Source organism: Cajanus cajan, chromosome 5, assembly GCF_000230855.2.
Source record: "Cajanus cajan strain Asha chromosome 5, NIPB_CcT2T_4, whole genome shotgun sequence".
Taxonomy (NCBI): Eukaryota; Viridiplantae; Streptophyta; class Magnoliopsida; order Fabales; family Fabaceae; genus Cajanus; species Cajanus cajan.
In genome coordinates, this window is record NC_138521.1 from 18,015,913 (window position 1) to 18,031,244 (window position 15,332).

Below are 15,332 nucleotides of genomic sequence, written 5' to 3' on the forward strand. Positions count from 1 at the left end.
GTTTTTACCATTTCTAATATTTAATATAAAAATATTGTCATAAATTTTAATTTTTTTTATATTTATTTAATTATTAAATTTTATTCTTTAAAATTTATTTAATTTAAATATTAAATATATTTTTTATATTCTAAAAACATAACTAAATTATTTCTTTAAAAAATAATATAATTCGTTTAAAAATCTGAAAATTTAAAATTGAAAAATGAAAAAATAAATTCAAAAATATGAAGAAAAAAAAGCAAAAAAGCAAAAAAAAGTCCAAAAATCTGGGAAAAAAAACCAAAAAATGAAAATAAAAAAAACCCAACAGAGAAATCGATTACTGGGTAAGGGTCTTTGAATTTTTTTTAAAAAAATTCTTTGAGAAATCGGTTACTCACTTGAGCCCCAAAAATGGGTTATTTACGTAAATAATAATGGGCCTAGGTTATTTAAATAAAAAAAAAGTATATTAAAAAAATCACAAATCTTTACCTTTCAAAAGAATTGTTTTTGTTTATTAATTTGAAGTATAAAAATTATTTTTGAAAACTAGTGACCTTTAGAGCATCTACAATGGGAGTTGTTTATAAGCAACTCTCAACCACTTTAAATGGGTCTCACTGTGCCACGTCACTCATTAGGGATGGCAACGGGGCAGGGCGGGTACGGATTTCATCATACCCGTCCCCGTCCCCGCGAGCCAAACTCATCCCCGTCCCCGTACCCGTACCCGTCGGGTATGTAATTTTCATCCCCATCCCCGTCCCCGTCGGGTATCGGGTATACCCGTACCCCTACTCGTACCCATCAAAATTTTTATTTTTTATTTTTTTTTAAAAAATATAATATTTTTAAATTATTTTTTAATTATATTATAATTATAATTAGGTTATTTCTTTATCTCATATTATAATAAATAATCACACATAAAAATATATTAAAATTCTTTAATAAAATTAAATTGAAAGTGGGTATTAAATTAAAAATGACAACGGGGACGGGTACGGGTACGGGGCGGGTAAGTACATACCCGTACCTCTACCCGTACCTGATTTAATATATCGAGTTTTACCCGTACCCATACCCGTACCCGGTCAAACCGGGTATTCCCCGTCAAAGTCAGGACGGGTTCGGGTATTACTCGCGGGTACGGGTATATTTGCCATCCCTATCACTCATAAGCAACTCATTATATTTTCAATTTTTGCTCCAATGAAAATTGCTTATAAGCACCCCTACTTTTTTACAACTCATACTACACTTTATGACACCTCACACTACACTTTATGATAAATTTTTATAAAATTAATTATTATGAATAATATATAAATATGAATAACTAACAAAACAAATTACATAATTAAAAAATTTCAATAATAAAAAATATTACATAATAAAAAGAATACCAAAAATTACAATAATAAAAAAAATTACATAATAACAAAATTACAATAATAAAAAGAAATTACATAATAAAAAGAAATACCAAAAATTACAACAAAATTGAATATAAAAATTAAATACGCACTAATTTTTGTTATTATAATGTCCAAATCGTTCCCAAATATGTTCCACCAAGTCGTGTTGTAGTTGTCGGTGTTGCTGTCTATAACGAAGATGTGCCCTCCTTTTTAAGTATGTTGCAGTAAAAATAGGATGAGGACCAATAGATATATCGGTAGTCGAGACTTCGTTACCACCATTATCATAATCAAAATTAATATGGTATGTGTGTCTTTCATCTTCAACTATCATGTTATGTAGTATGATGCATGCATACATGATATTCTTCAATGTATCAACACGCCAAGCACGTGCTGACCCACACACAATTGCAAATCGAGATTGCAATACTTCAAATGCTCGCTCTACATCTTTTCTTCCCGATTCTTGTCGTTCGGAAAATAATTTTCTCTTTTCTCCTTGTGGCATAGGGATGGTCTTCGCAAATGTAGCCCACTAAGGATAAATACCATTAGCAAGATAATAACCTATATTATATTGGGTTATATTCACTATGTATTGTACAACAGGAACTTGTCCTGACAAAACGTCATTAAACACATTCGAAGCATTCAACACATTAATGTCATTATTTGAACCTACGGTGCCAAAAAAAGCATGTCAAATCCACAAGTAACTTTGAAAATGGGGATTCGGAGAATTATCATTGGTTGAGTGTGGTGGTGGTGGATATATAAAAAATTGAGGATTTTGAGAATTTTCATCGAAAGGGGTTGGAGGTGGTGGTTGGTTTTATAAATAATTAAAATAACTTTGAAAATTATATTGATTGGGATCCATGTGCTAGAATATAAAAAAAAAAATACACATGAACAAAAATAAAATAATTTTTTTTTGGATGTGAATAGTAAACATGAATAATAACATTTTTCAAATGAATAGTAAACTTGGACAGTGAAATGCAAATAAACTGAACAATGAAGTGCAAATGAACTGAATATTGAACATCAATTTATACATACGACACCAATGTCTCTCAACGTCTTTTTTTTTTTCATTCACATCTCTCTCTGGTCTATCACATTTCTCATGCTCTTTTTCTTTCATTTCACTCTCTCTTTCTCTTTACATTTCTCTTTCTCTTTCCTTTCACTCTCTCTTTCACCATGAGTTCCGTCAGAGGAGACGCGTGCACGCCATGGGGGTCTGGTAGGAGGAGCCGCGCGAGCAGCGGGGGGGGGGGGGGTCTGGGCTGATAGATCCGTGTGTGGGTCGGGGGGGTCTGTCATGCGGAGGCACGTGCGTGAAGGGGGTCTATCGTGCAAAGCTGCGCGCCAGGGGGGTCTGTTGTGCGGAGGTGCACGTGAGGAGGGGGTTAGTCATGTAGAGGCACGCGCGGGCCAAGGGGTTTGGGCGGGCGATTCCGTGCCGGGGGTGTTCTAGTCCGACAGGGTTGCGCATGCGTCAGAGGTGATTTGAATGGTGGAGTCGCACACGCAGGTTATGGGTCTACTTGGAGGTTCGCACGGTTAAGTGGCTAAGTGTAACGTCGCAAGTTGTTTTAGAAAGCCCAATATAGGTGATTTAGTAGCCTAGAACGGGCCGTTCCAAGCTATTAACTTGACCTGTAATTCGTGGTTGAGAATGGGCCGTTCTGGAGGGAGAACGGGCCGTTCCAAACCCCAAAACGGGCCGTTCTAGAGGGAGTACGGGCCGTTCTGGAAGGAGTACGGGCCGTTCTAGATGGAGAATGGGCCGTTCTGGATGAGTCCCAGAACGGGCCGTTCTGATTTCAGAACAGGCCGTTCTGCATGTGATTTTTGTACGTGATGCGAGAGTGGAGAATAGGCCATTTCGGATTCGGAACAGGCCATTCTAGCCACTCCGGAACTTCTATAAACAGAGGTTGTGGGCAGTTGAGGAAGATGGAGGTTTTAGAGAGAAGTTCTAGAGAGAAGGGCTCTGGACTAGAAAGCTTACTTTTGAAGGATTGAAGTTCCGGGTTGAGCTTCGAAAAGAGAATTCTGCTTCTTTGCTATTCTGAGCCAATCTTCAGGTAAGGGAAGCTAGATTGTAAAGTTGTTGGTTGTATGTGAGTTGGGAAGTCCTTTGGGTACTTAGGTTGATTAGTATGAGTTGTGTTATGCAAGGAAAATATTGTGTGTTGCTAATATATGATTAAATATGTATTAATGATGTTGTTGGAGATGCATGTTGTAGTTAAATTGTGAAGTTATTTACAAGTTGTGTTGATCTATGATATTGTTGAAGCTAGTTGAAATTAAGTTGATAAAGTTGCTATATGTTATGTGTGGACATGTATATGTTGTGAAGTGCATGATGATAATATTTTTAAGTTGTTAGAAAAGAGTTGCATAGTTGTATAATTGAATAAGAAGTTGTATAATTACATGGAGATGCATGTTGAGTATAAAGTTGTATGTTGTGCCATGTGTTGAAAATATATTGTGTTGTTTAAAGTTGAAATGAGATGTTGTGTTGTTAAAATGTGTTGTTAAACAATTTGTGATGAGTTGTTGTGTTGATAAACTATGTTGTTCAAGTTAAATGTTGATTTAGATGATGAGTTGAAAAGTTGTATGGTGTTTAAGTTGTTAAGTTGATTAAGTTGTGATGATAAGTTGTTGATCACTAGGACTAGAGGAGATGTTTTCGAAGTTGCTAATCCCATTGTGCGGATTAAGATAGTTGTGGTGCTCTGAGAGCCAAATTTGTTGAAAACCCTCCTTGAGAAGTTGTCCCTTGGAGTGGACGTTGTGTTGTTCTCCTCTAGAACTTAGTTGATCCCGTGTGTGGGAAAGGTCGAGGCACACGTGTATAAAGCGACCACGGTATGGGGGCCAGGCTGAGCTATACCGATTACAAGCGGCCAGATTTTTATTGTTGTAAAGTTGAAAAGTTGGGGACATATGGTGAAGATATATGTCCTATGTTGAGATACATAGTACTAAGGTGATAAGTTGAAAGTTGTTTTAAAGTTGAAAGTTGTTTTAAAGTTGAATCCCTTAGTACTATGTGGGCGACATGGAAATAGTCAATCCATGTCATGGTTGAATGACCAATTTGAGTAAGGTATCTAGTTAGAGATGTAGTCTTTAACTAGGTACTGGAGGGTGCATGGTACTTGGAAGACAGTGGGTGGGTTAACTCCATATGTGGATTGGTGATGCTAGCCAAGGCCGTGGTAGGCTCATTCCCAAACCCTTCTGTCCTGACAGTAGTACTGGACCTCCGAGTCTAAGTAACACACCTGAGAAATCGCCTATTGTTATCTATACCTGGTTCTCTTCGGAGTTCCTAACGTTGTTCTATACCTAACTTGGTTGAGATAGGTCAAACATTGGATTCGGTAGGGTTTATGCCACCTAGACCTCTCAACCTCAGTTGTTGGAGATCTCCGAGTTGAAATGCGTGACGACACATAAGTTGTTGATGAGTTAATTTGTTGTTGATATGAGTTGTATATTTGTTGTTGTGTTGTTAAGCTGTGATTGTGTTGTATGTTGACTTTGTTGGGGATGATGATAGTGTTGTTATGTTGTAAGTTTAAATGATGTTAAGAAGTATATTATATATGTTGTTTGTCTCGTGTGTCGAATGCGAAGATGATTATATAGTTGTTATGTTGCATATTAAATTATTATGAGTTGTTTATTGTCTCTAGCTTACCCTTGTATGTTTCCATGTGGTTTGGACTGCAATGATCATACGTTGTATAGGAGCAGGGCAGGGATAAACTGGAGATAGCTGCTAGAGGCCACAAGAGGTGCCTGGAGATGGAATTTTTTTTGTAGACTATCATATAGTAGCATATTTTTGTTGTATATAATTGGTTGTAGTTGGTTTCTTGATTAGTAACTTGTGTTGTAAATATTTTATTATACTATTTTAGTATATATATTTTAGTAGTGTGTAGTTTTGTTCGTAGTGTGACGGCCATGGCGGGTCGGTACACTTTTATGGTATCAGAGCAGTTCGAGTCTAGTGGACACTCTATGGGAGTGGTTCCTTTACGCTTTTGTTGTGTTGAACTCTGTGTTGTGTTAGATGTTGTGCTGATTTGTGTTGAGTAGTTAAGATGTAGTGTGTTGAAGGAGTTGTTCATTTTGTAGAAGATGCTTAGAACATGAGCAGATAGCCCATGCCATGAAGATGATGGCTATGGCTATGCAACAGTAGAATGCCTACTTTGCTAGGATGGATGCTGAGAGAGCTGAGACTAGTGCCACAAGACCAGTTGGGTCATAGGAGAGTCAGGTTTTGGCTGAGTTCAGGAAGTGTAGTCCTCATCATTTTAGAGGTGATGCAAATCCAGAGGTGGTTGACCACTGGATTTGCGAGTTGGAAAAAATATTTTCAGTTTTAGGTTGTTTAGAGGAGCGAAAGCTCAACTATGCAGTGTATATGTTGATAGGGGAGGCAAAGTATTATTAGAGAGGTACTAGTCAGATGCTGAATTGACCGTAGAGTGGTTGTGGACTGGGTGTGCTTCAAGAGGGCCTTTCTCGAGAAGTGCTTTCCAGAGAGTGACAGGCATGCTCGGGAGGCAGAGTTTATGAGATTACAGTAGGGGAGAATGTTGGTGACCGAGTACGCCATGAGATTCGAGCACTTGGCACACTTATACACCCAAGCCACCTATGAGGCTTGGAAGTGTAGGAAGTTTGTTGAAGGCTTGAAGTAGGATTTGAGGAGAGTGGTGGTGCCTATGGTCATCACGAAGTTTCTAGCCTTGGTAGAGAAGGCGAAGGTTGTAGAGCAGCGAGAGAGCATCGACAAGCCGACGAAGATTGTTGGTGGGCCAGTTGGGTCCAAGAGTGATGGTGGTTTTTAGAGGAAGTCTTATGATAGGCCCCATTCGTAGCAAGGGGGTCCTGTCACAAGGAAACCTATTGACACAACTAGGAGTGAGGAGTCAGAGTGGAGCTGCTACTCAGATGTTATAGATGTGGTGGACCTCACTTCATTCGTGATTGCCCTCATACCGAGAGCAAGTGCTGTAGGTGTGGCCAGATGGGTCACATGTCGACTAGTTTTCCTGTAGGTGCTAAACAGATCAGGAGTGCCCCGAGGGGTGATAGATCTACTATAGCTGGAAGGGTGTTTGCCTTGATCAGAGTCGAAGCTTCCACTTCATCTGATCTAGTGAAGGGGAAGGGTAAAGCTTCTGGTAAGGTTGTGATGATGTTGTTTGACTCAGGGCCTCCCATTCATTTATTTTATATACATGTGTTGAAAAGTTGGGTTTGCTTGAATGCAATTTGGGGTTGAGATTGCTTGTGTCTTTGGCCGCTTCTATTTCTATTGTTGCCTCTAAGGCGTGTGTTGGTTGTCCCTTGGAGATGTGTGATAGAAACATAAGGTGAACTTGATCTGTTTTCCTTTTGGTGGATATTGACATAATCTTAGGGATGGATTGGTTATTTGCCAATCACATTCTTATAGATTGTGCCAATATGGAGTTGGTTTTTCCCTTAGGGGGGAGGATGAATTTTTTATTTCAGTTAGCCAAGCTGAAGTGATGTTGAGAGATGGAGCAGAATGTTGTATTTTATTTGCTACTGTGAGTGTGGAAACTGAGAAGGTGATTAATAAGTATGAGTTGTGAGGGAATTTTTTAAGGTGTTTTGGATGAGGTGTCTGGGTTACTCCTACTAGGGAGATTGAGATTAGCATTGATTTGGTCCCAGGTGTATGGCTAGTGTTGGTTGCTCCTTATAGGATGACCCCAACAGAGTTGGTTGAATTAAAGTGTCAGGTGGAAAAATTGAAGAGAAAGATTGACTACTTCTCCTATGTTGGTGTTGCTTGATCTTAGTGAGCCATTTGAGGTATGTTGTGTTGTTTCTCACCAAGGGTTGGGGTGTGTGTTGATGTAGAAAAGGAGAGTAGTTGCATATGCCTTAAGGCAATTAAAGAATCATGATAGGAATTACCCTACTCATGACTTAGAGTTGGCAACAGTTGTTTTTCCTTAAAGGTATGGATGCACTATTTTATAATGCAGGGTTCAACGTCTTTGGTGATTGCAAGAGTCTGAAGTATTTGTTTGATCAGAAGGAGTTGAACATGAGACAAAGATAGTGGATGAAATATTTTAAAAGATTATGAACTTCAGTTGATGTATCACCTTAGGAAGGCCAATGTAGTGGCAGACGCTTTGAGTAGGAAGTCCATCCACATGTCTAGTTAGATGGTGAAGGAGTTGGAGCTGGTTGAGAAATTCAGAGATTTGAATATGTATGTGGAGTTGGCTCAAGGCCACATTAGCTGTGGCATGATTACCATTGCTAGTGAGTTCTTGTAGCAAGTTGGTTTGAAGTAGTAGTAAGATTCGAAAGGTTTGAAGGTTCTTAATTTGTTGGATACAGAGAAAGTAGTTGGCTTTGAGATGGGTGAAGATGGGATTTGAGGTTTAAGGGCAGAATTTGCCTACCTCAAGATTCTAAGTATAGAGAGACATTGTTGAATATATGGCGGCCTGTCTGGCCTGTCAGAAGGCTAAGGTTGGACACCAGAAGTCTGGTGGTTTAATTGTAGATGATGGAGATCCTATAGTGGAAGTTGGATAGTATGACTATAGATTTCATTAATGGATTGCCTAAGTTGACTAGAAATAGTGATGCTATTTGAGTTGTGGTTGACAGATTGACCAAGTGTGCACATTTCTTGCCTGTCAATATCAAGTAATCCTTGGAGGAGTTGACACAGTTGTATGTGAAGGAAATAGTACGGTTGCACGGGGTGCCTTCCAGTATTATTTCAGATAGGGATCCGAGGTTCACTTCTAGATTTTTGGCAGAGTCTACACCAAGCCTTAGGCACGAGGTTGAGGTTGAGTTCTGCTTATCATCCACATCGAATGGTCAGTCAGAGAGGACGATTCAGTCCTTATTATTAGTATATTTCATAGCAATAGCTTTAATGCTAGTATCGAGATGACACCGTTTGAAGCCCTGTATGGTAAGAGGTGTAGGACTCCTCTATGTTGGTACCAAGATAGTGAATCAGTGGTTGTAGGGCTGGAGTTAGTCCTACAGACTACTAAGAAAGTAAAGTTGATTCAAGAAAGTTTGAAGACTGCCTAGAGTAGACAAAAGTCACATACTGATAAAAGGCGAAAGGCCTTTGGAGTTTTCTAGGAGGGGCATGTGTTTCATGTTTCTCAATTAAGGAAGTATGTCCATGACACGAGTCATGTAGTTGAGATGGGTGAGATTCAGGTTAAGGAGAACCTGACTTATGAGAAGAGACTGGTAGTTGTGATTGATTACAAGTTGAAGGAGTTGAGGGGCAAGTCCACTGGATTGGTGACTATCTTGTGGGATGCAACTACTGGTGAGATTACTTGGGAGAATGAGAAACTATGTAGAGAGCAGTATTCTTCTTTATTTCCAAGTAAGTCTATTTTCTGGGATGAAAATTCCTATTTGTTGGGGGGTATTGTAACGTAGCAAGTTGTTTTAAAAAGCCCAATATAGGTGATTTAGTAGCCCAGAACAGGCCGTTCCCAATCTGGAACAGGCTGTTCCAAGCTATTAAATTGACCTGTAATTCGTGGTTGAGAACGGGCCGTTCTGGAGGGAGAACGAGCCGTTCCAAACCCCAAAATGGGCCGTTCTGGAGGGAGTACGGGCCGTTCTGGAGGGAGTACGGGCCATTCTGGAGGGAGTACGGGCCGTTCTAGATGGAGAACGGGCCGTTCTGGATGAGTCCCAAAATGGGCCGTTCTGATTTCAGAACGGGCCATTCTGCATGTGATTTTTGTACGTGATGTGAGGGTGCAGAACGGGCCGTTCCGGATTTGGAACAGGTCGTTCTGGCCACTCCAAAACTTCTATAAATAGAGGTTGTGGGCAGTTGAGGAAGATGGAGGTTTTAGAGAAAAGTTCTAGAGAGAAGGACTCTGGACTAGAAAGCTTACTTTTGAAGGATTGAAGTTCCGGGTTGAGCTTCGGAAAGGGAATTCTGCTTCTTGGCTATTCTGAGCCAATCTTCAAGTAAGGGAAGCTAGATTGTAAAGATGTTGGTTGTATGTGAGTTGGGAACTCCTTCGGGTACTTAGGTTGATTAGTATGAGTTGTGTTATGCGAGGAAAATATTGTGTGTTGCTAATATATGATTAAATATTTATTAATGATGTTATTGGAGATGCATGTTGTAGTTAAATTGTGAAGTTATTTACAAGTTGTGTTGATCTATGATATTGTTAAAGCTAGTTGAAATTAAGTTGATAAAGTTGCTATATGTTATGTATGGACATGTATATGTTGTGAAGTGCATGATGATAATATTTTTAAGTTGTTAGAAAAGAGTTGCATAGTTGTATAATTGAATAAGAAGTTGTATAATTACATGGAGATGCATGTTGAGTATAAAGTTGTATGTTGTGCCATGTGTTGATAATGTATTGTGTTGTTTAAAGTTTAAATGAGATGTTGTGTTGTTAAAATGTGTTGTTAAACAATTTGTGATGAGTTGTTGTGTTGATAAACTATGTTGTTCAAGTTGAATGTTTATTTAGATGATGAGTTGAAAAGTTGCATGTTGTTTAAGTTGTTAAGTTGATTAAGTTGATTAAGTTGTGATGATAAGTTGTTGATCACTAGGAGTAGAGGAGATGTTTTCGAAGTTGCTCATCTCATTGTGTGGATTGAGATAGTTGTGGTGCTCTAAGAGCCCAATTTGTTGAAAACCCTCCTTGGGAAGTTGTCCCTTGGAGTGGACGTTGTGTTGTTCTCCTCTAGGACTTAGTTGATCCCGTGTGTGGGCAAGGTCGAGGCACACATGTATAAAGCGACCACGGTATAGGGGCCAGGCTGAGCTATACCGATTACAAGCGGCCAGATTTTTATTGTTGTAAAGTTGAAAAGTTGGGGACATATGGTGAAGATATATGTCCTATGTTGAGATACATAGTACTAAGGTGATAAGTTGAAAGTTGTTTTAAAGTTGAAAGTTGTTTTAAAGTTGAATCCCTTAGTACTGTGTGGGCGACATGGAAATAGTCGATCCGTGTCATGGTTGAATGACCAATTTGAGTAAGGTATCTAGTTAGAGATGTAGTATTTAACTAGGTACTGGAGGGTGCATGGTACTTAGAGGACAGTGGGTGGGCTAACTCCATATGTGGATTGGTGATGCTAGCTAAGGCCGTGGTAGGCTCATACCCAAACCCTTCTGTCCTGACCATAGTTTTAAAAACCGGACCGGTCATCGAACCGGTTAAGGTACGGGGTCAGTGGGTCAAAGGTTGAACCGGTGGGTCATTAGTTGAACCGCATGACTCGATTTTTATTTATTTTTATTAAAAAAATATTCATATTAAATATATTTTATACTTATAAATTTTAATAAATTCATATCTTATTTTAAATTTCAATTTTTCTATCTTATTTAAAATTATTTTTATTTTTATTTTGTAAAAAAATACAAAAAATTATATGTTAAACGGTATATTAATACAAATTAAAAATATAAATAATATGTACATATATAATATGCTAGCAATTAATATCACAAAATAATATATGTAATATTTACATACATATTATATTATTAAATATATAATTTAAAATTAATAATATACTATAAAAGTTATTTAAGTTGTATATATTGCAAACAAATATATTAGAACAAGTAGTCATTGTTATATTTAATAAGACTCCCTGCTTTTCCATTAAGAGATTCAATTTTCATTATTATTTTTGTGTTTTATGGTCCTTTAAAAAAATTTTAAAAAAAAAGAAAAAAAAGTGGTGGAATCGGTTCGTCGGTTGAACCGAAAAATTGACCGGTTCAGTCCGGTTTGAAACGGGTCGACTGCATAACCGATCCAACTTAAGATTCAGGCCGGCTGGACCACCAGTTCCCGGTCCAACCGGTCTGACCGGCCGGTTCAGTCCAGTTTTTAAATCACTGGTCCTGACAGTAGTACTAGACCTCCGAGTCTAAGTGGCACACATGAGAAATTGTCTATTGTTATCTATACCTGGTTCTCTTCGGAGTTCCTAACGTCGTTCTATACCTGACCTGGTTGAGATAGGTCAAATGTTTGATTCGGTAGGGTTTATGCCACCTAGACTGCTCAACCTCAGTTGTTGGAGATCTTCGAGTTGAAATGCGTGACGAAGCATAAGTTGTTGATGAGTTGATTTGTTGTTGATATGAGTTGTATATTTGTTGTTGTGTTTTTAAGTTGTGATTGTGTTGTATGTTGACTTTGTTGAGGATGATGATAGTGTTGTTATGTTGTAAGTTGAAATGATGTTAAGAAGTATAATATATATGTTGTTTGTCTCGTGTGTCGAATGCGAAGATGATTATATAGTTGTTATGTTGCATATTAAATTATTATAAGTTGTTTATTGTCTCTAGCTTACCCTTGCATGTTTCCATGTGGTTTGGACTGCGATGATCATACGTTGTATGAGAGCAGGGCAGGGATAGACTGGAGATAGCTGATAAAGGCCACAGGAGGTGCCTGGAGATGAAATTTTTTTTTTGTAGACTATCTTATAGTAGCATATTTTTGTTGTATATAATTGATTGTAGTTGGTTGCTTGATTAGTAACTTGTGTTGTAAATATTTTATTATACTATTTTAGTATATATATTTTAGTAGTGTGTAGTGTTATTCGTAGTGTGACGACCATGGCGGGTCGGTACACTTAGCACGGTCGGAAACGCGTCGCTGACGACACGCGACCGGTGACCAGCGACTGGCAGCCAGCGACGAGCGGCCGGCGTCGACAACCCTCCCCCTGACGTCCAGCAGCGACAACACACATGCTCAACGGAGGAAGAACCAGGTGAAAGAAGTTTTATCTATTTTTTTTTATTTTCAAAACCTCTGTCCATATTTCCCCTGGATCCAAATTGTACGGGTAGGGGCGTTCGGCCACCTCTGGTCGGCCGCTGAATGGCAGTACTTGGTGGCCGAACGGTAATCGGCCACCAGGACCGAACTATCATCACTCATTGCTCTTAACCCATGATTAGAGGTTAATCAGATGATTAAGGTGTATTACCTGATACGGTAAATACGTTGCAGGGCCCATGGGGTCCAGGCCCATAAATGTCAGTATAAATAGCTCAGGTCAAAAGGTAACGTCACTGTTCATTAATTATCCTAGATATCTGTGCGTGTCCTGACTTGAGCGTTGGAGTGCCTTTTGCAGGTACCAACCCCTCTATTCACATCAGATCGGAGCACTCGTTCGGCCTTCAGACTACAAGAAGATCATTGGTGTATCCCCTTTGTAGGTACATTTGGCGCCCACCGTGGAAAGTGGAGAATGTGTACTGATTATACTAACCTCAACAAAGCATGTCCTAAAGATGCCTACCCACTCCCGAACATAGATCGGTTAGTCGATGGCACCTCCGGCCATGGAATTTTAACTTTTCTTGACGCTTATTCAGGATATAACCAAATCCCCATGCATTCTCGAGATGAGGAGAAGACAACTTTCATAACTAACTCGGCCAATTACTGTTATCAGGTAATGCCTTTTGGGTTGAAAAATGCAGGGGCAACGTATCAAAGATTGATGAACAAAGTTTTTCAACACCAAATAGGTAGGAATATGGAGGTGTATGTGGATGATATGGTCGTTAAATCCAGAGACCTTGATCGACATATAGTGGACTTATCAGAGGTATTCCAACAGTTGCGCAAGTATGACATGAGGCTTAACCCGGAAAAGTGCGTGTTTGGAGTAGCAGGGGGAAAATTCCTCGGCTTCATGCTGTCGGCGAGGGGCATTGAAGCTAATCCTGATAAGTGCATGGCAATCATCAACATGGTAAGCCCTTAGAGCCTCAAACAAGTTCAACAGTTGGCAGGTCGACTCACAGCATTGTCACGATTCCTTCCATGTTTGGCCGAGATAACAAACCCAATTGTGAGATTGCTGAGAAAAACGAAAAAATTTGAATGGTCTATTGAGTGTGAAGAGGCTTTTCGGACTTTAAAGGAGCGTCTCGGCTCACCGCCCATACTCTCCAAGCCCGACCTTGAGCTACCAATTGTGGTTTACCTGTGCATATCAAACGATGAAACCAGTGCCGTTCTAGTTCAAGAAAGGGATAGACAACAACCCATCTACTTCATCAGTCGCATATTACAAGAGGCTGAGACAAGATACCAGCTTTTGGAAAAGGTGGCACTGGGACTGGTCCACACCGCTCGGCGCCTCAGGCAGTATTTTCAGAGTCACCGTGTCATCGTTCGAACCGACTTCCCGATAGCTAAGGTGTTGCGTAAACCTGAATTAGCAGGAAGGATGATGGCCTGGTCTATTGAGTTATCGGAGTTCGACGTTGGTTTTGAACCACGAGGGCCGATCAAATCCCAATACTTGGTGGATTTTGTTAATGAGTTGCAGCCAAAGGGTTACTTTGTGAATGATGTGTGGACAATGCATGTGGATGGTTCCTCAAACAACCAGGGTAGTGGAGCTGGTATAATCTTAGAAGGACCATCAGGACTGATTCTTGAGCAATCATTACAGTTCGCGTTCAAAGCTTCAAATAATCAAGCCGAATACGAAGCGTTGTTGGCAGGGTTAAGGCTGGCACGAGAAATCAGAGTTAGCCGAGTGGAATGCTGGACCGATTCAAAAGTTGTAGCCGAACAGGTGAATGATAATTTCCAAGTAAAAGATGCAAACTTGTTGAAATATTATCATTTGTTTCAGAGAATTCGTGATACGTTTGACGAAGTTCAAGTGAAGCATATGCCAAGAGCGCACAATGAAAGGGCGGATCAATTGGCTCGGTTAGCAAGCAGTACCCGAAAACCAGGACAGTTGAGAACCACGCTTCACTTAGACCTTGAAGCTCCAAGTGTGGCAACTGAATGTTTGGCAGTCGAGGAATCCACTCGAACATGGATTACTGATATGGTAGACCATCTTGAACATGGTAAAGTGTCGTCTGACCCAGCAGCTGCTAGAAAGCTCCGAAAGCAGGCTACTAGATATACAATGGTTGGAGGAGAGCTATATAGAAGGGGATTCTCGGTCCCCTTGTTGAAATGTGTTGATACAGAGGAGGCTGAATACATTTTGAGAGAAATGCATGAGGGGATATGCGGTTTTCACTCGGGAGGACGAACCCTGGCCACCAAGGTGCTTCGGGCAGGATACTATTGGCCTACTCTTGGGGATGATTGTGCAAAGTTTGTTAAGCATTGCACATCTTGTCAGCGACATGGTAACCTTATTCATGCTTCAGCGGAAGAACTTCATTGTATTAGTTTACCCTGGCCGTTTGCAATGTGGGGTATGGATATTCTTGGACCTTTCCCGACCGCCAAGGGTCAGTGCAAATTTTTGCTAGTTGCTGTAGATTACTTCACAAAATGGGTCGAGGCCGAACCACTTGCCAATATCACAGCTACTAATGTTCAAAAGTTTTTATGGAAGAACATTGTTACTCGTTTCGGTATTCCATATGCACTCATAACTGATAACGGCTTGCAATTCACTGATCAAAAACTCAATCGGTTTATTCAAGATCTTGGCATAAAACACAGATTTACGTCCGTAGAACATCCGCAATCCAACGGGCAAGCCGAAGCGGCTAACAAGGTGATCCTCACTGAATTAAAAAAGCGATTGGGAGCTGCCAAGGGAGCTTGGGCTGAGGAGTTGTTAGAAGTTCTTTGGGCTTATCGATGCACGCCTCAGTCCACAACTAAAGAGACACCTTTTCGGCTAACATATGGCACCGACGCCATGATTCCTGTCGAAGTTGGGGAACCATCCTTTCGGCGACAACATTTTGATGAGACTGCTAATGATGCATCACTCCGAGCCGAAGTCGATATGATTGACGAAGTTCGCAACAAGGCCTAG

General features: G+C 39.9%; 1 pseudogene; it reads right to left on the reverse strand.

The window, feature by feature from the left end:
* Nucleotides 1-1,400: 1,400 nt before the first annotated feature.
* Nucleotides 1,401-2,100, reverse strand: LOC145957881 (uncharacterized; annotated as a pseudogene).
* Nucleotides 2,101-15,332: the final 13,232 nt, after the last annotated feature.